The 26,957-nt window shown below is 41.3% G+C and overlaps 1 protein-coding gene across 1 annotated transcript in view; it reads right to left on the bottom strand.

The window, feature by feature from the left end:
• Positions 1-26,957, bottom strand: part of SLC34A2 (solute carrier family 34 member 2) — a 187,640-nt gene that overhangs the window by 101,330 nt on the left and 59,353 nt on the right. The window lies entirely within an intron of this gene.

Here is a 26,957-nt window from a genome sequence, read left to right as displayed (position 1 = left end):
AACTATGTAAGCATAAAACTTTATGACCTTAGTATACTATTATTATTTTATGTTTACATTTGAGATCAACTTAATCTTAATATACTAAAATGATATAGGTGTTAACCAAAGACATTAATAAACATAGAAGGTAAGATCTTAAAGACAGATAACACAGATAAGTTATTTTGCCATGCAGCACTAAGAAGCGATGTCAAAGTCCGGGACTGGACGGCTTCACTGGGGAATTTTACCAAATATACAAAAAAGAACTCATACTGGTCCTTCTCAAACTCTTCCAGAAGATTGAAAAGGATGGAGTACTCCCAAACTCATTCTATGAAGCCACCATCTCCCTAATACCAAAACCAGACAAAGAAACTACCAAAAAAGAAAATTATAGAACAATATCACTGATGAACATATATGCAAAAATCCTCAACAAAATATTAGCAAACAGAATCCAATGGCACATAAAAAAGATCATACATACACCATGATGAAGTTGAGTTCATCCCAGGAACACGAGGATGGTTCAACATATGTAAATTAGTCAATGTGATACACCACATCCACAAAAGAAAGGACAAAAACCACATAATCATCTCAATAGATGCAGAAAAAGCAACTGATAAAATTCAACACCGATTTATGATAAAAACCCTTACCAAAGTGGGTATAGAGGGAACATGTCTCAACATAATAAAAGCTATTTATGACAAACCTATAGCCAGCATAGTACTCAATGGTGAAAAACTGAAAACCTTCCCACTAAAATCTGGGACAAGACAAGGTTGTCCACTCTCACCACTTCTATTCAACATAGTCTTGGAAGTCCTAGCCACAGCAATCAGGCAAGGGAAAGAAATAAAAGGGATACAAATTGGAAAAGAAGAGGTAAAATTGTCACTATGTGCAGACAACATGATACTACATATAGAAAATCCTAAAAACTCCACACAAAAACTACTAGAACGAATAAAAGAATTTGGAAGCTAGCAGGATACAAGACTAATGTACAAAAATCAATCGCACTTATTTACACTAACAATGAATCAACAGGAAAAGAAAGTAAAGAAACAGTCCCTTTTAAAATAGCACCCAAAGTAATAAAATACCTAGGAGTAAATCTAGAAAGACTTCTACATTGAGAACTACAAAACATTGATTAAGGAAATTAAAGAAGACTTAAAGAAATGGAAAGATATCCCATGCTCCTGGATTGGAAGAATCAATATTGTTAAAATGGCCATACTGCCCAAGGCAATCTACAGATTTAATGCAATCCCTATCAAATTACCAAGGATATTTTTCACAGAACTAGAACAAATCATATTAAAATTTATATGGAACCACAAAAGACCCAGAATTGCCAAAGCATTACTGAAGAAAAAGAATGAGGCTGGAGGAATAACCCTCCCAGACTTCAAACATTACTACAGAGCTACAGTAATCAAAGCAGCATGATATTGGTACAAAAACAGACATATGGATCAATGGAACAGAATAGAGAGCCCAGAAATGAACCCACAAATTTTGGTCAATTAATCTTTGACAAAGGAGGTAAGAACATACAATGGAATAAAGATAATCTCTTCAGCAAATGGTGTTGGGAAAACTGGAAAGCTGCATGTAAGTAAATGAAGTTAGAATGCTCCCTCACATCATACACAAAAATAAACTCAAGATGGTTTAAAGGCTTAAACACAAGACAAGACACAATAAATCTCCTAGAAGAAAATATAGGCAAAACATTGTCTCACATGCATCTCAGCAATGTTTTCCTAGAGCAGTCTACCCAAGCAATAGAAATAAAAGCAAAAATGAACAAATGGGACCTAATTAAACTTACAAACTTTTGCACAGCAAAGGAAACCATAAGCAAAACAAACAACCTACGGAATGGGAGAAAATTTTTGCAAAAGATAAGACTGACAAGGGCTTGACTTCTAGAATATATAAACAGTTCATATGACTTAATAAGAAAAAAACAAACAACCCAATCCAAAAGTGGGCAGAAGACCTAAACAAGCAATTCTCCAGTGAAGACATACAAATGGCCAATAGACACATGAAAAAATGCTCAATATCACTAATTATCAGAGAAATGCAAATCAAAACTACAATATAGTATCACCTCACACCAGTCAGAATGGCCATCATTCAAAAGTCCACAAATGACAAATGCTGGAGAGGGTGTGTGAAAACAGGGAATCCTCCTACACTGTTGGTGGCAATGCAGTTTGGTGCAGCCATTGTGGAAAACAGTATAGAGATTCCTCAAAAGACTAAAAATAGATTTACCATATGACCCAGCAATCCCACTCCTGGGCATACATCCAGAGGGAACCTTACTTCAAATAGACACCTGCACCCCAATGTTCATAGCAGCACTATTTACAATAGCCAAGACATGGAAATAACCTAAGTGTCCATCAACAGATGACTGGATAAAGAAGATGTGGTATATTTATACAATGGAATACTACTCAGCCATAAAAAATGATAAATAATGCCATTTGCAGCAACATGGATGGCCTTGGAGAATGTCATTCTAAGTGAAGTAAGCCAGAAAGAGAAAGAAACATACTATATGATATCACTCATATGTGGAATCTAATTTTAAAAAAGACAAATGAACTTTTATATATAAAACAGAGACAGATTCAGAGACATAGAATACAGACTTGTGGTTTCCAGGAGGGAGGAGGGTGGGAAGGGATAAACTGGGAGCTCGAGATTTGCAGATACTCACTGGTATATATAAAATAGATAAACAAGTTTATACTATATGGCACAGGGAAATATATTCAATATCTTGTAGTAGCTTATGGTGAAAATAATGTGAAAATGAATATATATATATCCATGTATGACTGAAGCATTGTGCTGTATACCAGAAATTGACACAACATTGTAAACTGACTATACCTCAATAAAAAAAAAAGAAGTGATGTCAGCATATAGCATATTATTAATTCTTTTTCTCATATGATTTACTGGAGCTAGAAGGATGAAACTAAGTGTTTGGAGCTATCTAATAAAACTTTCATAAATACCAAAAACTGAACAAAAAGATGTTAAAAGTGATCCACCTCGCTAGTAACAAAGAAATTAGAACAATAAAATATTACTTTCACTTATTAAATGTATCCATACATTAATCAGTTGAATAAACAATGCTGACAACAGCTAATGATGTGATACAGGTGGGTAGAAATATGACAGGGTACTCACATTTAATACAAGAAGGAGTAAAAATCTCTACCTTTCTCAAGAGCAATTGAGTAAATTAGATCAAAAGTCTTAGAAATGGGCATCTGTTCTGACTCAAAGGTACTTCTTGGAATTTGTCCTAAGAAAATAACTTGGGATAGGGGCAAGATTTCATTACAAAGATGTTTACTGCTGCATTGTTAGTGTATATATAACACTATGATATGTATCATTATGGTAATTATTAATATATATCATTATGGCATATATATTATGATATATGTCATTGTAATTATGATATATAATTATTAGTAATATAGACGCACATATATGTGGTGTATATACACATCATACATCATATATACACCATATAAATATAAAATACACACACATCAATGGGGAAAGTAATAAATTTTGGCACACCTATTCAAAGGCAAGCATTTTTTTTAATTGAAGTATAGTTGATTTACAATGTTGTGTTAGTTTCTGGTGTATAGCAGAGTGATTCAGTCATATATATATATATATATTCTTTTTCATGTTTTTCCATTATAGGTTACTACAAGATGTTGAGTATAGTTCCCTGTGTTGTACAGTAGGACCTTGTTGTTTATTTTATATATAGTAGTTTGTATGTGCTAATCCTAAACTCCAAATTTATCCCTCCCCCCACATCCCCTTTGGTATCCATAAGTTTGTTTTCTATGTCTGTGAGTTTGTTTCTGTTTTGTAAATAAGTTCATTTGTGTCATTTTTTTAGATTCCACCTATAAGTGATATGATGTGATATTTGTCTTTCTCTGTCTGACTTACTTCACTTAGTATGACAACCTCTAGATCCATCCATGTTGCTGCAGATGGTATTGTTTCATTCTTTTTTATGGCTGGCTGGGTATACCCACCATGTATATATACCACAGCTTCTTTACCCTGTCATCTGTTGATGGACATTTAGATTGCTACCGTGTCTTGACTGTTGTAAATACTGCTTCTACGAACACTGGGGTGCATGTATCTTTTCACATTAGGGTTTTCTTGGGATAGACGCCCAAGAGTAGGACTGCTGGATCAAATGGTAAATCTATTTTTAGTTTAGAAGAGCAGCCACTAGAATTTCTCTATTTTGCCAGATAATACCAAACTGTTACTCAAAGTGATTGTACTAATTAACACTCCCACCAGCAATGTATGGGAGTCCACTGATACCCCACATTCTTGCCAACGCTTGGTATTATCAGACTGTTGCCAGAATTTTTGCCATCCATATGAGACCAAAATGATATTCTCCCTTGGTTCTATTTTGAATGTCCCTGACTATAAATGAAGTTGAGAACCTCTTTGTAAGATACATTTATCTTTTCCTTTTCTTTTTCCTTCGTTCAACATTATCAGACCTTACTTGCACCCAGCAACCTCTGTTTTCTTCATTCATATGGATTAGCAAAGGAACAGGCATGCAAGCAATTCAAAAATAACTTTAATGGAATTTTGGAATTATCAGTGTTTTGTCTCCACACTTCCCCTTTTAAATCAATTTTGCTTAGTCGGTCATTAAATCTGATTTGGAATCAGATTTGAGAAGTGGAATTAGGAATAGTTAACCTTTGTTGAGTGTTTACTATGTGCTAGTCCCACAGCTGGGGGTTTTATGTATATAAAAGAACAAAAAACTTGCTATTTAAAATAACAGCTTCTTTATAAGGAGAAACTATGTCTTATCTGGGAAGCCCTGTTCTTCTGAGCACTTTGGCTTAGTTACACAAAGTGAATGTGGAAATAAGTTTGGTGCTCAAGGCTAGAGAGAGCCCAGTGCCCTGCCTCATGAAGTGAGAGAATTCTGGGGTGATCCCTGGGAGACCCGATGAGGCAGAGAGGTGGGATGGCACGGAGGAGAGAGGGAGGTCAGTCAGTATGCAGGGTGGGTGAGTCTCTAGTTGCTGAAATGATCAAAGGATTCTCCAGTTTGGGGTTTGATGATGTCTTTCATTGTGTCTGTTATTCAACATGCAGTGCCTTATGAGTGGCTTATGTTTCTCGTCTGTGAAATTTTCTCATATGGAGTAACACAGTGTGGGAGGTAACACAGCACGCTCAGGATATAAAGGCAGTTCTCAAACAGAACAAATTCACCAGACACTGAAATTTTTTTAATACGTGGCCAAGCTTGAAAACAAGAAAAGAATATCCACAGGTTCCGGAGCAGGTACTAAAAGGAAACAGTCCACCTGGTGTATATTGCAGAGACTGGTGATAACACAAGTACCCAGGACCTCAGCCCATGAGAGGTGGGGAACCCGAACTGAGCCCCCTCCCAAGAAAAGCTGGAAGCCAGGAAGCCTCTCTGTCTTTGAAACAGACAACAGAAAAAAATGCGTTTATTGGCCAGGGATGCCAAAAGGAAGTTGACTATCTTTTAGGTCCACAGAAAGTCAAAGAACCACTGTAAAGAAAGCAGAGCACCAAGCTGCATTGGGCACAGGCGTCCGACCTGAAGCCAAACTACCAATGAGACAGAGGAACCCTTTCTGCACAACTACCCTAAAACTGGTCCAGAATCGGCAAAATCCCAACGTAGTTCACGTGTTTCATGGAAAGTCACTCCTACTGAAAAAAATGACTGATCACATGAACTAAACAGCTGCTGTGAGAGAAAATCAACCAACACAACAAATGCAACAATATCCAGAACCAAGAGCTACAGATACGAAGCAATCTCAGGGAGACCTTAAAATCATGCCATTCAAACAGACAATAACATAAATGAATTAAATGCAAGAAAGTAAGAAAGAAAATAGATGAAAGAACATGACAGTAAGGGAGGGACTGTGAAATTTTAAAAAGAATTCAACTGAACTTACAGAAATTAAAAAATAGTTATTAAAATTAAATATTCAATGGACACTCATCTGAAGAGAGAACTAATTACCTGAATGGTAGATTTGAGGAAAGTATCCGTAATGCAGCTGTAGCAATAAGAGGTGGGAAGAATGAAAGGAATTAAGAGATGCATAATATAAAATGAAAAGATTCAGCATAAATTTAATAGGAGTTCCAGAGAAGAGAGAGAGAGACAATAGGAGATACTGTTAGGAGTCCAGACCAAATCATTATGCAGGAGGGAGTAGATAAAGATATTTTAAGACATAAAAAGTCAAAGATAATTTACTGTAACATCCCCTTTACTAAGAGCAATATCAAAGGTGGTACCACAGCAAGAAAGAAACTCAGCCCAAAAGAAAGATGTGAGATGTGAGATGTGAAAATGGTACGACAAGAAATTGATGAAAAGGTTAATAAAAATAATACTGACTGTAAAATTATAACAACAGTGATGATGATCAACTGGGAGTTTTTTTTTTTAAAGGTGGAATTAAAATATTACCCAACAATAACATAGAAGATGGGGAGAGGGGAGTTGGGAGTTAAAGCATTCTGAGTTCTTTGTGTTGTTTGAAAAAATGATAGGGATAGTAGATCTAAATCTTGAATCATGCTTGCTAACAATGAACCACCAAATGAATAGAAATCATATGTTTAACTTCTAAACAGTTGAAGGGGAAAGAGGTGGGTGGAGACACAAAGAAAAAACATGGTGAATAGAAACAAAACCATAAAATGAGCTAGTAAAAACAAGTCCACACATACCATTAATCATAACAAATACAAATGATTGCTGAGAAACTCTCCCACATATGCCCAAGAAAAAATAGACTAGAAGGTTCATCATAGTATTGTTTGTAATAGAAAAAGAATTAGAAACAACCCAAATGTACCATCTTTCAGAGACTAGATAGATACACTGTGATTTGTTTATAGACTGAAACTCTCTATTAGAGTTAAAAATGAATGAAATTTGATTTATATGTGAAACTGATTTTTATATATCAACATGGATAGGGCTGAAAAGTTGAAATAAGCAAGTTTCAGAATGGTATATACAGTGTAATGCCATTTATTTAAGTTGTTTAAATACAAACAATGCTCCAAAGTGTTGATAAATACTTAAACTATAAAAACATGGATGGGAGGGATACACACGCTTTTGGCAATGGAGGGAGAGGGGAAGGCTTCAAAGAAAACTTCAGTTGTACCTTTAATATTTTATTTCTGTAAAAATATCTGAAGCACATACAGCAAAAGTTTAACTACTATGTGTATATTCCAGTTGTTGATTTATAAAGCCTTCTGTGTTTTTCTGAATATTTAAGGATATTTTATAGTATAAAATGTATTTTTGACTCAAAAAGCTATAGAGCTGGGTTTTCCAATAATTAAATTAAATTTGCATTTAAATTTTAATTTAATTAAAAATTCAGTTCCTCGGTCACACTAGCCATGTTTCAAGAACTCAGGAGACACAGGGACTGTACTAGACAGTGCAATTTAGAACTTTTCCATCATTAGAGGAAATTCTGTTGGGAAGTGATAGAGCCTTAAGACCATCCTGGTTCATATTGCTTCTCATTATTTAATACTGTCAGTAGATATTGATGATATTAATATGCAAAATGTAGCCCTGAGCATAGAGCATAGCTCTACACCCCTATGGGAATTTGGTGAAGTTTTACTGTTGTGTTGTGTTTCATCAAATTACTTGAAGTTCCAGGAAGGCTGATGTCCAGTTAACTGAGATGTTCCTATAGTATTTCAATTGAAAATAACGACAATAATTTAGAGCTGGTAATAATTACAAGGTGGTTTCAGACACTATATATTTGATTCCCCAACTATTCCAATTCCAACCAGTGCCTTTCCAAGATATAAATCTGGTAAAATTAGCACAAAAAGGGACACTTCTTGGATTTTCTCATTTAACAAAGTAAGTGCTTAAAACAGTTATCTGAGTGGCCAGTATTTCACTAGGAATTTCAGCATTAACAACAACAACAAAAACAGATTACAAAAGCATTGAGAAGGTTGGGAAAGCAAGAATTGGCTTCAGAAAGGGAGAGACTTGAGACTTTGCCCTCAGATCTCAGAATTACTGCAGGTCAATAAATGTTTTTCACTGGGGCTTTAAATGACTTTCTCATGGGCACAAATTTTCCCACATCTCCTCTATGTGTCTTACCAAGGGTGACCGGTGAAATACACCAAAGCAGAAATGAACTAGGTCCTGAATGTAGAAGGCTCCCAAAATATAGTAGTTTCACCAGCCATCATTAGGTTAACACATGGAAAATTCTTTGAGCTTACCGAAGGCTTTGGGGACTATAAAATCACTGATGACGTACAACCAAGGAAAAAGCCAAGTTCAATAATATGATTCCATGAATGAGTGAAATCTATTCAGTCGTTCATTTTGACAGTTGTATTTTGAATACCTACTAGGCGTCAGGCACTGTCATACCAAATATAGAGACAGACGTGGTCTCTGTCCTCATGTTGCTGATAATCCACAGGGGAGAGCTACCATCCTGGCCTATGGCACTGGGTAACTCATGAGTTAATCCTAGTCAACCCAAATGCTAACACAGTGCTTTGAGGCTTGGCGAATTGCGGAGTCAGTCTCTCTCTGTAAAGAGAATTGGGGTGTTTATAAAAGGTGAAGCTGAACTTCTCCCCAAATTCCAAGTCTCAGTGAAGAAAATCTCTCCTTGGCCCTGTCACCCTTTGAGCCATATGCATGGTTTTTATTAAACACCATAATCTCCCTAATCCCACTGGGATGAATATGCAGTTAGCACCCTAGGGATTTTCTGAGAAGGACTCAAACTTTACTCAAGGGATATAACTAAAAGGAGAAATGAGATGTTTCACTGTGGTCCAAGGTTGAAGTTGACACTTCTGGAGCAGGACAGAAGAAAGCACAGTATATGTGTGTCCCTGTGGAGAGGGGGCTACCCTTTATTGAGCATCTCTTTGGTTTCAGAGGCCATTCAGTCATCACTCATTCAACCCTCCCAGCAACTCTGAAAAGTGGTCATTCACACTCCTATCTTTTCAGTGAAGAAAACAAGGTTCAGAGAGGCATAGGGTCCTCTCCAAGGCCATCAGCTAATGAACTGAGGTCAGAACCCGGGTGAAGTAGCTTCACTTTTGTGTACTTTAACCCACCTGTTCTGATTCACAGGTGAGGACAACCTCTAAGGTTCTTTCCAGTGTCTCCAGATCAATGACTGCACCCTGTCATTCAGCGAGAAGTTGAAGGAGTTCAAGAAAAGCAATTAAGCTGCAGATAATTTAGGCACTAGAATTGTAAACCACATTGAGCACTGTTTCATGAGTCTCTTTTTATTACTTTCAAGTTTTATTCACTTGATAAGGTAATAGGAGAGTAAGACCGATCCTGAAGGCCTTTGATTGCCCTCAGTACCCAGGAAGCAGCGAGATCTTCATCATTGTGTGTTGTGGACAGATTAAGTATTGAATTATGAAACTCAACTGCTCTGATATCAGGATTAATGTCAACTTTGATAAAGCTATGAGCTCTATGAAGATTGCTTTCAAAATGCCCTGATCTGATTCAATGAATAATTTAAGAATTGATTTTCTGGCAGAGATGCTTAAGAATAAAAGACACTGTCTCCCAAGATAATCTTGGGAGGAAAGATTTCCTTCTTCCTGAGACCTTAATTTCACCTTAGCTTTGATGGGGCAGATTCCACCATTTGGCTCCATCAGTGGCTGGTGGACCAGAGATTTACAGCTTTTCAAGTAAATGTGGTTTATTTCAGTGTGAAGATACATGTCCAGATCCCTGCCCTGGGCCTCAAGGGAGGGGATGCTTCAAACCTGAGCCAGGCACTAGGACCACAGAGGCCAAAAGTTTATGGTCTTTCCCTTGGTAGAACTTAAGATCTAGGAACAGAGGCAGCAAATTGAGAATCCAATGCAGGGTAAGAAGTGGTTTCAGAGCCCAGAGGGACTCTTAGTTCACACTGGGGTGTCAGGGACACTTCTCAGAGAAATAGGGAGGCCTAAGGAGTGCAAAGTCCGGGCGGAGAGAGACAGCCTGGCACCTTCAAGGAATTTCCTGCATCTGCGCCAGCCCGGGGTACGGGCTAGTGAAGAGGTCAGCAGAGGCCACATCGTACAGGGACATCTAAGCATAGGCAGAGTCCTGGTCTTTCTCCTGAGGACTTTGGTTCGGCCCTCCTGGGATAGAGCCTAGGAATCTGAATTTTTAACAATCACCCTGTGGGAGAGGACTCCATTTTCCTGACCTCATGCTTCCAAGGGCATCTTCCACTAGGCCGACATCAGACGCAATGCCTCATTTTCAGAAGAAACATTTTGTAGCACTGCTTTTGCTGTCCTGATACAGAATGCACAGGTAATAAAACCAATTTAAGAAAAAAAAATTTTTAAAAATTACCCTAACTGTAATGTAAGGGAGAAGAAGAGGGTAGTTTTAATATAAATGAATAAATAACTAAATAATAAATAAATAAAATTTAATAAAATGCATTTCAATATGTAAATATTTGGGCACAAAGTACTAGAAGCTGAAAGGGAGCCATCAGGTGTTTGTCCCTATACATGGAAACACAGAGACTGCATCAGCCACAGATACTGGCCGACACAATGATGACAATGACAATGTTGTATCAATAATGAAAACACTAAAAGAGTCATGGTCATCAGTAACATCATTTTCTGAAACATTAACAACCCTCATAAAAGTTCTCAATCCACCAAAGTGTAGTCAACACTCAATTCCCATCATAGTTGCTTCTTTGGAACATTTAGTGTAAAATGTATATCAAAACTCCACAAAAAGGACTTCCATCATGTAAGAACAGAGTTTTGTTCCAGATGTGGTTAACTAGAATCATCATTCACTTCTAAGAATGCCTGGGGCACATGGGAGTGCATGCAGAATTAAAAAGAGTTCTTTAATGCGCAGAATTGTTCCATGTATTGCCACGCCTAGCACCTCCGGCCCCCATCCACTAAATGTCTTAGCACCCCACAAATTACAGAGCACCCCACGGAATGGAACCACCCTTTTGGTGGTGGGTAATGTGCCTGGTAATATGCCTGTAATGTGCGGGTGATGTGTCTGTCCCCACCCCTGCCTGCCTCTTCCCCTTGGGAGGAGGTGACATTTTCTTCGGTGCCTTTGGGAGAATGTCATCCCTTCTAGCTTCTCTGGTGGAGTAGGCATACTGGAGGAAATGCATCCTGGACTGCTTTCAGCCAGGCAGAAATGCTTGCAAATGTCCAGCATAGCCCAGGAACAGTGGGTGAGTTAATTCTGCAAGCCCATTTGGCTACAAATTTAAAGCCATGTCCTCAAACCATCCTTGTCAGTAATAAAGCTGACTTTTTGTTCTCTGACTCCTGTATCTCATTTCTCAATTGCTTGAAAGAGGCACTAATGTGCTCTTTATTGGCACACACTACATTTGGAGAAGGAGAATAACTTCCTTCTGGGAAGGATGAGCCCATCCAAAGAGAGTAAGCAGAAGGAGCTGTGACGAGGCCAAGCCAGAGGCCTGGAGAACCTAGCATTCATGGCTGCGGTTTGCACACTGCGCTTCCCAGAGCCCCAGGGTCTGGAGAGTTGCCCTCGGGGCTTCCGAGAGAGGAGCCGGGGAAGGGAGTATCACCAGCCCCCAAGAACCACCGCCACCTCTGTTAAATCAGAGCAGTTGTGATTTTCCGCTTTTCAAATGAGGCTCAGATATACATAAAATTTCATTTGTAAAGTTTTAAAAGTTTCCACTGGGGGAAAAAAAATTGAAAACCACTGATATAAAGAACTGGCAGAGAGGGTGGGAAGGGATAGATGGGATTTCAAAATTGTAGAATAGATAAACAAGATTATACTGTATAGCACAGGGGAATATACACAAGATCTTATGGTAGCTCACAGAGAAAAATATGTGACAATGAATATATATATGTTCATGTATAACTGAAAAATCATGCTCTACACTGGAATTTGACACAACATTGTAAAATGATTATAAATCAATAAAAAATGTTATATTGTTAAAAAAAAAAAAAAAAAAGAAAAGAACAACTCACAAAGGGGAGTGAGAAGGATCTGCCAAAAACGCAAGTGGAAGGAGGAACGCTTGCTGACCAAGAAGTCTCAGGAATGGAACTTTTCAAGAGGGAGGGAGGGGTGGCTGAAGGCACCAAAGGCCAGAGGGACGGTGGGTGGAATGGGGACAGAAGAGTGACCAGCGGGTCAGCTGACACTGTGATCCTGGCACGAACATGCTCAGGGAGGGCCAAGCACCAAGCCCAAATGGCAGTGGGGGAAGAGCTGAGTTAGGAGGTGAAGAAGGTGAGACAGGCTGGAGCACCCTGTGCAGCAGGGATGGAGATTGCAGGTAGCAGTCTCCCAGGGCTTGAGTTGTCAGAAGGATCCCAGCATGAAGGAATTTCAATCTCTGCGACATGCTGGACAATAGAGTATTATTCGTGGTGGAAATGGAGAAATCTCTCTTCAAATAAAGTGGCAGGAGGGGAGGGGCTCAGGGTCAAGGGGGAGTGAGTACACGGGCACATCCTGGGCTTCTTTCCTGGAAGAGGGCGCGGAGGGGGCAGTTATTTGTTTTTTCATGTTAAAGAGAACACTCATCTTTCTAGGAAGTGCAGGTGCGGTGGGAGCTGCAGTTAACAAAGCCTCCTCAGTTTCTAGCACATTAACGACTGTCAGACCAGCAGGAGAGAACGGCCCCTCCTCTCCCATATTCGATGTCCTGCTGGTAGCAAGGACATAAATGTTGGCAACTTGCTGCCTAATGGCCCATGGAAGTCACGGAGGTGACATCATTAGTGTTGGGGGCCTCAAAAGGGCCTCTCCCTTCCTTCTTAGAGAAAAGTACTGGAAAGAATTAGAAAGCAACAGATAGACAGGATGAAAACTCCTGAAGTGAAGAAACATGGCAAAAATGACATCTGAAGTGTCACTTTGCTAAATGCAGCTCTGACATTCGAATTATGTTTGGCCTCCCCCACACAAGGGCATGGTAAGGAGTCAGAAATATTTGCACGGCCTTCTGAACTCCACAAGACAAACTTCAGACCACTGGAAGGAATCAGGACCCGTGTTCTTCTAGTTTCAGCTCTGATCTTATGAGTGACCCTGCTTTTCCCACCACTCTCATTCTCTGCATCTTCCTCCATTCATCAGCAAAACTGCCCTTCTAGACCTCTGTGTGGATAACTCATTACAGCCTGCCACAGTGCTCGGCCGCTCAAGTGGCAATGGGAAAAAGTGCTTGTTACTTAATTAGGTTTAGTCCTTACAACAATCCATTTTATAGATGGAAAAATAGAGGCCAGGAGAATACAGGTCACTGGCATATGGTCTCTCAGCTGTTAAGTGGCAGAGCCAAGTCAAGAACAGAGATATACCTGGCTCTAAAAAATATGGAATGGTGAATGAGTGAGAGGAAATTGAATGGATGATACAGGAATAATGACATAACATTATTATATATTGTAGAAAAGTAAAGTCCCCCCTTGGGACTTTTGTTTCTTTCCCTGTTTACTTTCAGAGTCGCTTCTCTGTCCATAAACAACCATAAGCCAGACAGTCCTATTAATGGTGGGAGATTTAATCTTCAAAAACTGGGCAAGTTCTGGCACCTTCTTCCTGGCACACAATCAGCTGTATAAGACTGGTAAATCTTAAGGTATCCAGAAAAAATTAAGTGGGAGGCAGGTGAAAAACATCATCTTGTGGTTAAATAAAATTTTATACATCCACAGAATGGAACGCAATGCAACCATTAAAAATATGATATTAAGGAGTTATGAGTGGCATATTACATACAATACAAAGTGGGAACAGATGTGTTCATGTATAGTATTAACAATAATTGACTTTCAGAAATGGGATTGTGGTTAATTTTCTTCTTCTTTTTCATACTTTCTAGTGTTTCCCAGATTTCCTTCAATTAGCATTTCTGATTTTTAGAATTAAAAAAATAAATCAGACTTTAGCATAAATATTCAGCACTTGCCAAAATATTCAGCACTTGCCAAAATCAGTCCACCAGAGTTCATCTTTGCAGGGCGCAGTGTGTTCAGAAACCTCAGGTCATCATCTCCTCCCACTCTCCATGGACACCCTGATTCTGTGGGGCATGGTTTTCCATCAAACCATTTTGCTTGTCCCTTAACTGGCCTTGGCTAGAGGCTCGAGGCTTCCAGGCAGCACCATGGATGTCAGATTTCTTCCTGCTTTGGTAATTTCCATCATCAGGGTTTAGAACTAGGAGATGAAGGCTCATTACACAAAACCAAGTTAAGAATCTCCCAGGATGCACTGGTTTCCTGAGGAAGCCTTGAGAGCCTGCCCCAGCATCCCCGAGGGGATGGCTGCCTCCATCTGCTGACCCCCACAGAACTGACTTAGAATTACCATCTATCCACAGTTTTACAGTGGTTTTTCTCCATGCCTCATTGGGGCTCCTCAACATTTCTTACTCTACTTAATTCAGAGCAAATTGAAGATTTGAAGGTTACGTGACCTCCCAAAGTCCTATGGCTAAAAAATGGCAGAAGTAAAACCTGAACCTTGGGTCATCTGCTTCTAAATCCCTTGTGCCTTCCGGGGAAGCACTCTATTGCCTGGGGGTTCCTTTCCTTCCAGAATCACATCCTGAGGCAATTCATGGGCCACCAGGAGCCACCTTAGGTTGGCCTTAAGGATCTGTCGCTCTGGTCACAAACTACCCCTCTGGTGAGAGCCAAGGTGTTAACAAATGCTCTACTCCTTGGAAGGAATCTAAATCGTAGAGGAGCGGCCAGTGCCTGCAAAGCTGTATAAGATCACCAGTAATTCCAGGAACAGTTTCTAAAAATGAATGTATTCCTCTCAGAGGAATAAACAACAGTCAAAACCCAATAACAACTCAACATCATTACTTATCAGGGAAATGTAAATTAAAATCCTTATGAGGTTATTAATCCTTACACATCTATTGGAATGGCTAAAACTTTAAAGACTGACTGTACCAAATATTGACAAGGAAGTGGAGCAAGGGAACCCTCGAATATTGCAGATGGAAGGGTAAACTGGTTCAACCACTTGGGAAAACTATTTGACATCATCTATTAAAGACAAACAGGCATGCCTATCTAAGACCCAGCAAATCCAGTCCTAGGTATATATCCAAGAGGAATGAGCCCACATGTCCCTTAAAATAGATGTACATGAGTGATCATAGCAGCGTTACTAATTAGTAGCAGAAAAACAGGAAATTAACCCAATGACCATCCACAGGGAAGTGAATAAATTGTGGTATATTTGTGCAATGAAATACTATACAGCAATCCAAAAAGAAAAAAAAAAGACTGATACACAGAGTGACAGGAGTAAAACTCACAGGACATGAGGCTGAATGAAAGAAGCCGGATACAAAGATTGGTAAGTAGGAATGTGCCAGAGACATCTCATAATAGCTCATGAGAACTGATTGTTATATTTTCAGGAATTTTGCAAGCCAACTGATAAATGTAGTCTTTATTAAAAATTAAATTATTCAAACATACAACTAAGTAAATTATATTTAAGACAAAGGTAATGAATACTCCAAACTCTTGGCTTCCTAATTCTTTTACTACATTTTTCCTGTTATCTATGTGACCGAGGCTATTTATATATATTGTATCAGTATGGTGGAAACACTGTAGAACTGCGTTCTACTGCACATCAGTTCCTATCTCTCTGTTCAGTGACCTCACCTTGATGGCTTCAAACCAGTGGTGGTGATTGCCAGGGAAATAGGCTACAAAGCAGGCTTTTTTCTTTTCTTTTTTTTTTTTTCTTTTAAATTTTGGAGAGCCTATTGTCAAACATTTACCAGCACACCACAGGTATGATTCCATTTTTATGAAGCTCAAGAATAGGAAAAACTGATACATGGTTATTACAAGTCAGAAAAGAGGTTACCTGGAGGAGAAGCCCCCTGCCTGGGATGAGGCATGTGGGAAAACTTACAGGGTGATGGTCATGTTCTACATTTTGATCACAGTGTGTGGTTCCCTGGGTGTAAATGTATGCATGCATTTTATGTAGGTGATACCTCAGCTTAAAAATAGGGGGTGGAGGGCACAGCTCAGTGGTAGAGTGTGTGCTTAGCCATGGGTATTGGGTTCAGTCCCCAGGACCTCCATTAAAATAAAAAATTTTAATAAAATAAAATAATTTTCTAAAACAGCTATGCTCCTGGCAGCCTCTGCTGTAGGAAAGGAGGGTGGGTTTGGCATTCCCACAGTATCTCCTGTTCTATCTCCGTGAGACAACCTGAGTTAAGAGAGATCCTGGAAGAAGAAAGAGGCTCAGTAACTATCTCCTGTGACATCTGGAGAACAAGATCTGGACTGGGCTAATCTTTATAATTGGCCACAAGTCCCCCCAGAGTACAGATGATCACAATGGCTAATGTTTATTGAGCACTGTTCTAAGTGCCTTACCTGGGTTCACTCATTTAATTCCCTCAAAACCTGAGGGGATTTTATGATTCCTATTTTTCAGAGAGGTCAACGAGGTTAAGGAGCAGCTCCAGGTCACGCAGCTGGGAAGTGGCAAAGTCAGGATCTCCAAGGAACCTGTCTCCAAGTGCCTATGTTAATCACTCCACCCTCCTAATAATAAATTATCAAGATAATCTGTTATGTTTTTAAATAGTTAGCATCCAGATAACATGGCATGGTGCCCATTTCTACATCTCCATTATCTGTACCTGTGGGAAGAGATGGGAGACGGTCCAAACATTTGGCCTCAGTAACCTGCTTCCCTGCCCTTTTGGATGTGATAAGCGCCTTGCGGAACTTGTCTGATGTGAAATTAAACTCAAGGGCAATAAAGGTGGTCAGCTGAAAATAATCCAAAAGGGGAACCTTGACTGGCAGTTTCAGGAGTGCAACTGGGTTACCTGTGCCCAGTAAGGGCACTTGTTCCATCACAGAAATGGAAACTCAGAGATAACATATTATCACTGAACCTGCTAAGTTGAGTCCAGCCTCTCCAGCAAGAGAAATAGCGAAATCCTACCGTGCAGCCTGTTGCTTCTGGAAATTAATCATCCCAACTCCACCCTGTCTGAGCATGCAACTCTCCTCACACACAAATCTGCAGCACAACCCGTGCATCAGGAAATCCACTCACTTCTGAATGACTCTGGGTGGCTTGTGGGTTCATGGGTGGGCTGAGCTGGGAGCAGCTTTCTAAATCATAGAGCCCTTGCTTTTGTGGGTGGGAAGCCCGAGCTGCAGAGAGAGGTTGTGTACAGGGACCCCATGAAATAGGTGAGAGAATTCGTCTCTAGCCCATCATCTAGCCTGCTGCACGTCCAATGCATTTGGTGCCAAGAAATATTTCTCCGGTATCTCAGATCCCACCCTCTGTGTCGGGACATCTAGCCTCCCCAGTGGCCGGCTCCACCATGATCATTCTGTCCCAGCCATGATATTCATTGAGTGCCTATTTTCTGCCAGCATGGTGCCTGACTGGCTTGTCAGTTGCTGAATCTTACAAGTAAAAGAGCCCTGTGTAGTGCCAGACACAAAGCGGGGTGTGGAGAGAAAAATGGCCACGGGGAAGATTGCATGCATCCAGCTCCTGGAGCTTGAGCCAGGGCTGAGTAGAGGCAGGGCAGAGCCCAGGAGGAGCCAGGGTGAAAATCTCACCTCCTCTTAGCCTTTTTCGACACTCTTGTCGTCTTGGATCCTGCCTCTCCTCTTCTCTCTCTCTCCTAGTCCCCTCTCTCTTCCTGACAGAACAGAAATAAATCGGAGTGCCAAGGTACAAAAGGGGTGGGTGTTACACATACCTGCAGACATACACCTAAGACCCTGATCAGCTTCCCTCTTAGTCTCTAAGTGAGCCTGATCTACAAAATGAAGGGAGTTTCACAGGGCTCTCAAAGGGTTTGGAAGAGGCTATAAACATGCAAGTATATATACACACATACATTATTTGTTTTACTGTGATAGGCACACTAACAAAAAAAAATGAAATGTTCCCTTTTATTATCTCCATACTCTACCTTCCCCCACCCCTAGAAAGAGAGATCAGGCTTTTAATTATGGAATTTTGCTCCTAAATCCAAATGAAAGGCATTTTGGACTTTTGGGGCCCTTGATCTCCCAGCCTTTACGTAAGATGGATCTTCAGCCTAGAACTACTGTCTCCTCCTCCTTCTTCACTTGGTCAATTCCTAATAATACATAAGACTTAGATCAAGGGTTCCTTCTTCCTAGAAGCCATTCCTTATCTCCCCAAAATATGTTCCCTTTCCCAGGGTTCCTGAGCTGACCTCTTTCTAGTCATGCCCGTAACCCTCAGGACACAGCCTCAGAACTGGGAGTTTCTGCTTTGTGGTCCTTTTCTGGGCCACATTAATCACTGCATCCAAGGTCTACACAGAGCAGGTGCCCAGGAAAGAATTCCCTCAAGTCAGTAGTGGGGTAATAAAATGCACTGATTCACACTAAAGTGTTGGTGACTTAAAATCACCTTTCCCCGGTGACTTTGCTTAGAGGAGGACAAAGAAAGGGGGACATAGAAAGATAAACTGCTAGTAGTGAAATTTCAGGAGGTTGGGGGTCTTTCCTAAAGCTCTTGAGAGAAGATGCAAAACTTTTCCAATGGAAAGGAACCTAGAAGTAAGTAAGTTTTGCTTATTTTCCAACTGTGCTCTGTGCCTGCCTCGAGGTTCCTGGAAAGTGGGGATGGAGTGGTGAGAAAAGATAAGGATTGGGGGATATGGCCTCAGATCCCCCTCCCCCAGTCAGGAAAGGAAGTCTAGCTAGTACGTTTTCCATGCTAGGTTTACGTGCAAGATTTTATTTAAAGAACACCTTCTACTGCAGGGGTGAAAAATTGATCTAGTCCAACTCACCCATTTTATAGATGAGGACAATGATGCTCAGAAAGTTAATGTCAGTTGCCCAGAAGAAAAACATCATGGGGACCCAGATCTTTTGATTCTCCCACCAGTGCTTATTTCAGTAGATGCACTGGTCTCCAAAGCAGACTGTGCACCCAGCTGGCTGCGCCTTGGCAGGAAGGGGGCTCCCTGCATACTCTTGATTCCCTCCACCCCTTCCCAAACCACGCTCCCTTAAAGGAGGGGAACAGCTGACATGGTGAAATCACTCCATCTTACTATTCCCTTTTTCAGATGATAAAACCAGGGCTCAGATTCTATAGTTCATCCTTGGTGGACCCCAAGCTGATCCAAAGAAGGAGAAACATGACAGCCTTAATGAGCTCCAGAATCACAACAGCTCTTTCCTGAGACTCTGGGGGGAAAAAAGTCTGCGACCACTCGTTCCTACTGCTAGGACCGTTTCGAATAATTCTCCTTCTAAGTGTTAAGATCCTTCCGGATCCTTATATCAAATTAAATACTGCCTCCTCACTCAGTGCTGGCCGAGAGTGAGCCGAAGAGGCAACTCAAATAAAAGGTACAAAGGGTCCTGTCATCCTGGGAGATGTTTTCTTTATTTGTATCTTCTGGAAACCAGCAGGCAGAAGACAATAGTCCTTTAAGGATTTACCACCAACTGGAACTGCAAATTACTGTAGGTGCCTCTTGAAAGCCCAAGACAAAACACACCACAGGGAGAAAACAAGAGCTATTTCATTTTATGTGGATTCCGACTCTTAAAGTGCCCTTCCCTCCTAATAAGATTTTTTACATTTTTTTTTCTGTGCCTCTAATTTGTCTGCCTTATTGTTACTGTGGGAAATGCAGCTCTCTGAACCAAACTCAAATCAGGAGCCAACCTAGACACACGCAGGGAAAAACAGTATTAACAGCTAGAATGTATCTAATCTACACAATCATCGTGATCCCCATTTTACAGGGGAGGAGACGGGCACAGAGAGGTTAAAAGCAACTTGCCCAAGGACACACAGCTTGGGAGACGGAGAGCTAGACTTCCAAACTCAGGCAGCCTGGGTCGAAACCCACAGCCTTAGCTACTGTACTACAGAATCTTGGCATCTTGCAAAACTATAGATCAAGGTCTCTCTGCTGGAACTCCGAAGGACACACAAAACAGCAAGACATCTGGGCATCAGGAACTCGGCTGGCCTGACTGAGAAAGGTAAGCAAACATTCCTCTAGGCAGGATCCTATATCATCTACATCATAGGACAGAGCCCCTGGGGTGAGTCAGAGACCAGTTGGGAGCACGGCAGGAGCCGTGCAGTCCAGCCACCGCCACGTGACAGCAGAAGGCAGAGACAGAGCAGGACTTTGCACTCAGGCAGATGGAATCTTGTTTCTCCTCTCACCAGTTGTTAACTTTTGGTAGAGTGTCTTATTCTCCGACTCAATTTTCTCATTTGCAAAATGGGGAAATCATTATTAAACTCCAAGGGCTGCCATAAGAACGAGAGGAGAAAACACAGGTCGTCACCCAGGTGCCAGCCTGGAGGTACTCAGAAGGCAGGACTATCTTTCCTTGCCCACCCAGGGACACACCTGCCACCCACCTTACACCACCTGGAGCCACTGCTCATCGCTTTTGGTTTGATGAGCTCATCCTCATCCTTACCATGCACTTTGTCCTGCTGTCTCCCAGACTCAGCTGGGCTTTGTAGAAAGGACGTGGACTCTTTAAAATCAAACCAGTACAAATGTGAAGCCTGGCTCTGATGTTTACGAGTTTGAGCAAATGGCTTTCTCTTGTTGAGCCTCCCTTTTTCTAATGAGCAAGCAGAGATGCCAGTAACACCTGTTCCCAGGGCCCTTGTGAGACTGAATGTGTGAGCGCACTGGGGGCCGTGGGATCCAGGAATCTCCCCTTTACTCCCAGCCCTCATTAAACCAAAAGCTGCTTCCTTAAGTCCCCACTGTTTGAGCCTACCTATACCCTGTGTTCACTTCCTAGGGCTGCCAGCACCTAGTCCCGCAGACCGGGCGGCTTACGCAGCACAAGTGTATTGTCTCACAGCTCTGGAGGCTGGAAGTGCGGGATCAGGGTGTTGGTGCAGTGAATTCCTTCCGAGGGCTTTGAGGAACAATCTGTTCCAGGCTCTTTTCCTAGTTTCTGGGTGGCCTCAGGCCTTCCTTGTGGATGGCCGTCTTCTCCCTGTGTGCTCACAGCATCTTCCCTCCACATTATCTGTCTTGGTGCCCAAATGTCCCCTTTTTATAAGAATACCAGTCATCTTGGATTAGGGTTCATCCTAATGACCTCGTCTTAACTCAGTCACCTGCAAAGACTCTATTTCCAAATAAGGCCACATTTACAGGTGGTGAGAGTTGGCACTTCAACTTTTATAGAGGGACACAACTCAGCCCATGGCACGCTCTATGGAATTATGCCAAAGTAGTCATCCCCCTGCTCCAGATCTCAGTACTTGGAGCACGTGGGCTCAGCATTCCTGTCTCCTCTGAGTCTCCCCTCCTCCTGTCCAGGCAGAACTGCTTCTTGGGCACAATTTCCAGATCATTCAGAATCTGCCCTCTGCTCCGGGCATTTTCAACTTTGATAGGATTTTTTGGTAGGATGCTTTTTAATGTGTTTACAAGGCCAAGCAACCATCACCACAATCCAGTTTTAGAACAACTTCTTCCTCCCAAAAGAAGCCTGTTGCTCATTCGAAGTCACTCCCTGCTCCCCACCCACCCCTCAGGCAACCACTCATCTACTTTCTGTCTCTCCGGATTTGCCAAGGCCATTCCCAGAACAGAACAGGTTTCTCCATAGGCAATATATCTACACAGAACACAGTGAACCCATCACTTCCCAAGAAAGAGAAACTCCCAGTCAGTGCAGCCTGTCAAGCTGGTTTCCCTTGCTTGTTGGTCCACTTGAACTTTTGAACCTGGGTACAAGAGTTTATATTTAAAACTAATTGGTGAGAATCGAATGATTCTAAACAGCTCTGAATCTGGATTTTGTCTTCTGTTTTAGCCCCCACCTTCAACAGCATCACCTCATCTGAGTCTCACTAGCATGCCTTTCCTGCCCTTCTCTCCAAGTCATCAATAAGAACGCTGAGAGCCTGCATTCTCAAAGAGGATGACATCACCCCAAAGGGGCAAAATCATTACACTTTCTATGTATAAATCATAGACACGCATACAGTATGTAAACAAGTATATAGTATATCATCTGTGACGTTAAAATTTCATAAAAGGAGTGGGTGTTCAGGAAAGAGTGTCTAGTGAGCATCCTTAAAGGAATAATAATGAAAAAGTGGCTGAGAAACACTAGTCCAGAGGCTAAGGCTCAGAGCAAAGCAGCACCTGAGTTCCCTGGAGGTCCCGCCAGAGCTGTCAACATCCATCAGTATAATTAACCAACTGCAACAGAGCCCCTCCACACCAGTCGTGGCCCAATGGCCATTCTCAGACAGGCAGGAATCCAAAAGTTTCAATATGTTCTAATACGTGGTGCAATGATACTTTCTGTAGCTAACAAAGAGGCACGTATATTAACAAATCCCTCAGCTCTAAATGGTCATTAAATCATCCATCAATTCATTCATTTAACAAATATCCACTGAGTGCCTACAATATGGCAGGCAATGGTCTAGGAGCTGGGGATAGACCAAAATAGATAAAAATCTCCATTTTCATGGAGCTTCCAAACTAGAAAGGGTTGGCATGAGGGGAACATAGATAATGAACTAAAAAGTAATTAAACTATAGAGTTATGTCAGGTGGAGATAAAGTGCCAGGGAGAAAAAAAGCCTCGTAAAAGCTATGGTCTAAGGGTATTGTCAGGTTACTGAAATTATTCCATATGAAACGGCAATGATGGATACATGTCATACTGCATTTGTCAAAACCCATTGAAGTATACAACACAAAGACTGAACTTTAATGTAAAGTATGGACAGTAGTTAATAATAACATATCAGTATTTGTTCATTAATTGTAACAAATGTACCTCACTAAGATGCTAATAATAGGGGAAGTGTGGGGATGGAGGTAGAGTGGGTATAGTGAACACTATATACTATCTGCTCAATAATTCTGTAGATTTAACACTGCACTAAATAAATAAAGTCTACTTTTTAAAAATAAAGCTGCACTCTGAACCCATGCAAAAACACAGAGAAAAAGAAGAGGTCAACCCTAGGATGTTTGTAATTAGAAACCTTGACAAGAAGAAGGAGTGGAAAGGAAGATGAGGAGCAGAGAAGCTGACTTCTGTCGGGTGAAATGAATCCAGGTGCCGACAGGAGTCGGGTGAAATAGTACAACCAGGAAGAAGCAGGAGGGAATCGATTCCAAGAGATGATGCGGGACAATGGGAGCAGAGAAGTTCAAAGAAGCCACTCACAGCAGTTTTGGAAAGAGCTTTAATCATAAAATAGAAAAACCATAACTCTACTAGGAGAAGGAAAGGAAGCCAAGCTGTGATCAATTTTAAAGGGTAGTTCAGGGCCAGAAACAAGGGAGATGGTAATCTGTTCACACAGTAGAATTTAGGAAGCAGGAGTGGAAAAGAAATTGCATGCAATTTTTAATACCCTTCTCCTAGACACAATTTCCAGTTTCAAGCTAATTAGAATTAATTTTATGAGTTTTCCCAGCTACATTGAACTATGAAGAATAAAAATGAAAACGAGGAACATTTTATTATACTTAGATTAATTCATTACAGGAGTCCAAACATCTGATAAGTTTCTCACATAGGGACTTTAAAAACCACAAGCTTGCAATAAACAGACGTGTGAGGAAAGGAATCAGACTTTGTGGATAAGCTGACAGCGGAGCGTGATTTCATCAGCCCATGAGTCACACAAGTGAACATCGAGTCTACTATTTATACCTCTGGAAAATCACGGGGATTGTCTGATAGGCAAAAGAGGTGCACACCCCCTGCCCCTCTCCTTAGGGAGATTAAAGTCTTATTGTAAAAGCTAGACTTACACAAAATAAAAAGAGAATAAAGGTGAATAAAATACAGATCTGTGGAACAAAATAGAGAATGAGTGCTGTAGACTAAATGTGTCTCCCCAGAATTCATCTGTTGAAGCCCTAATCCTCAAGGTCATGGTATTTGGAAGTGGGACCTTTGGGAGGTAATTAGGTTTAAATGAAGTCATGAGGGTGGAGTCCCATGATGGGATTAGTGCCCTTCTAAGAAGTGGAAAAGATTAGTGCTTTCTCTCTTAGCTGTATGAGAACAGCAAGAACGTGACTGTTGGCAAATCAGGAAGTGGGCTCTCACCAAATCAGCTGGCACCTTGATCCTTGGACTTCTAGCCTTCAGAGCTGTGAGGAATAAATGTCTATAGTTTAAGTCAGCCAGCCTACAGTATTTTTCTTATAGCAGTCCAAACAGAGTAAGACAGGGAGGAAAAAGGGAGGTCAGATTAGGTGGGCTCAGCTAGGCTCTAGTTTTCTCTTTATCAAAAGGAAGTTTGTACATTGAGCCAGGAATGGACACATCTCGGGGAGTTAGGACTGTGGCAGCAATCAAGGGACCCAGGGAGGTCACCAAGACAAGGACACTAGCCAGATTAGTAGTTCTCAAATGAGAGGCACCCTCGCATCACACACCCCAGACACAGAATAATGTGGTATGTATTCTTCTCTTCGTGTCCTTATTCCAAGTCTTCCCTTCTGCCCAGGGGCTCTCATCCTTCCTCTGCCCTTTAAGGCCAAGTTCAAATTCCATCTCTGCTTAGCCTAACATTGATCTCATTTTTCTTAGAATTCCATGGATACACATGATCCATATGGTTTCCTCAGTATCCTCATATGCAATATGGTGTGGTGGGCAACACTGAATTGGCAGTGATTGAGTTTCAGTGGAGACCCACCTCTCACTAGAGGTTATCATGGGTGGATTATTTAGCAACCCAGAGCCTCAGTTTCCTGATTTACAAATCAGGGGAAATGAGAGGATTCAAAGCATCTATCCTTGAGGATGTGGGGCAACAGGAACTCCTGTTCATTGTGGGTTTTGTGCAAACTGATTCAAGCCCTTTGGAAAACTCTGCCAGTGTTTCCTAAAGTTAAATCTATGCCTCCCCTCTGAGCTAGCAATGCCACTCCTAGGTATAAAGCCAATAGAAATGGGTGCTTATGTTCACCAGAAGATAGGAACAGCAATATTCACAGCAATTGGAATCACAATAGCCCAAAGCTGAAATAACCCCAAGTGCCCAACAGTCTCAGCCCCATAGAATAGGAGGCCTTCCTCCTCTACCCTTAACCCACTGTCATGTTCCCTTGTTGTAATTTTCTTTATCGCACTTACTAACAGAACTGGAAATTATTGCATTTTCCATTTATTTATTGGTTTAATGTTTGTCCCCACCCTTATGGGATGGCAGCATCTGTCTGAGTGATCCAAGCCCAGCAATGAGCCCTAATTAGTTGGATGGATGCAAGAATGGATGGCAATGTGAAGGAATGCATGTCTGATACTGTGCTAGAAAACTAGGAATACAAAGATTAATGACACATTTCTCTCCCACAAGGAGATCACGGTGATCAGTTCTGTTGATTCTGCCTTACGAAGGTACCCAACACTCCCCTCTATCTGATCCCCATCATCGTTCTTCTGGCCTGTTCAGCATTTCCCCACCTGGTCTCCCTGTCTGTGGGCTCTCCCACCCCACACACCTACACACACACCTACACACACCCACAGTCCCTGTATCACCATCAGCTGACTTACTGATTAATCAGAATTAATTCTGATCCTCATGTCCCACTGCTTCCAACCTCCTTTGGCTTCTCTCTCCAAGTCTGAACTGCTCAGAATGCCCAGCACCTGCCACCACTCACCTCCCAGCCCTGAGCATCCCTCTCTCCATCTTGTCTCCAAATCTCTCCACACTCCATTCTCTACCCTTTTATGCCATTCATTCTCCGAACCACCCTCTTGTCCTCCTGGGCCTCTGGCCTCTTCTTCAGTCTCCCAAATGCCCTGGGTGATGCCTCTCTGACCCAGGAGTCTATAGCTTGAGGGCTAGAATCACTGGAGGGAGGCCGAAAACCAGCAGGACGCTCTCCTCAATTTGTTTCATTAATTTTTATTGTTTCTCTCCTAATTTTTCTCAAAATACACATGCATACTTTAGATTATTGAGAGAAGCAAAGAAAAGGAATCAGAAGTTGTATTTTCTATCCAGACATCACCTTTGGGTAACTAGAATGAACAAGTGACCCAAAGTCGCTGTCTCCGTGGCTGTGGTTTCTTCTGGGCAACTTGTCCATCTTTTTTGCCTCTGGGTGTTTATTTCATTTTGTTTTACCCCCCAAAAGAAAAAGAACTGATTCCTGAAATCTTGTTTTGTAAACTGCTTTTTCTCCAAAACTTACAGTAGGATGTTTGATTTGAGGGTAGAAGTGTGCATAGCAGATATACAGCCCAGCCAGATCTTTGAACCTCAAGCCGTTAAAATCTACATCAAGGTGGAAGATTCTACATGAAAATACTTTTCAGGGGCACTTCAAGAAGAATTAGTATTTTCTCAAAACATGGAGGAGGGGGCGAGATGGAATTTATTTATGGTTTTACTCTTAAGTCTTTATTCCTTCAGTATCTATCCCGAGAATTGAGTTCACAGCGTCAGGGTAACAGACGTTCTCCTTCCATCATCACTGTGACCCCCTCGGACTGACACAAGGCTGTCACAGAGCAGAGATAAAAATCAATATTGAGCTGAATAGGGTCAAATTAAACGCAACTTCTGGCTAAAAGTCCCTGATCCTTCTCTTCTCCAGCTACTCAAACTAGAAAACTTTTTGACTCATCCCTTTCCATCACCATCCAGTCCCCTGAGGCCTGGTGATTTTCCTCCCCGTGTCTTCTTGCTCACCTTCTCTTCTGTGTTCCCATCACCAGTGGCACACCCTTGT

Source organism: Camelus ferus, chromosome 2 (genome assembly GCF_009834535.1).
Source record: "Camelus ferus isolate YT-003-E chromosome 2, BCGSAC_Cfer_1.0, whole genome shotgun sequence".
Classification (NCBI taxonomy): domain Eukaryota; kingdom Metazoa; phylum Chordata; class Mammalia; order Artiodactyla; family Camelidae; genus Camelus; species Camelus ferus.
This window is presented reverse-complemented; position numbering and strand designations above follow the sequence as displayed.